Source organism: Empidonax traillii, unplaced genomic scaffold (assembly GCF_003031625.1).
Source record: "Empidonax traillii isolate 1590-97213 ecotype Southwest subspecies unplaced genomic scaffold, ASM303162v1 scaffold1717:size179649, whole genome shotgun sequence".
Taxonomy (NCBI): domain Eukaryota; kingdom Metazoa; phylum Chordata; class Aves; order Passeriformes; family Tyrannidae; genus Empidonax; species Empidonax traillii.
In genome coordinates this window covers 109901-110160 of record NW_020956910.1, presented here as the reverse complement: position 1 = coordinate 110160, position 260 = coordinate 109901, and positions in this window count along the sequence as shown.

Genomic DNA, 260 nt, shown 5'->3' with positions numbered 1-260 from the left:
CTTCACTGAAGGTTGGAGGTGGGGTTTCCATGGTGGACATTCCATCCTGGCATCCCTTCCCGCCCAGTTTGCCTCCCAGCTTTGGTTGCTCCTTGAACGTTGCACAGGGGGCTGGGCCGGGGGTGGGGGGGCACAAGGACATCCAACACTGATGGAAGATGCTGGTGACAGTATAATGTCCTTCTGGCTACCTCCTCCTTCTCCTCCAGGCCTGGTGAGACCCCCCCCCACCACCATCCTCCACCACCTGCCCACTGCCA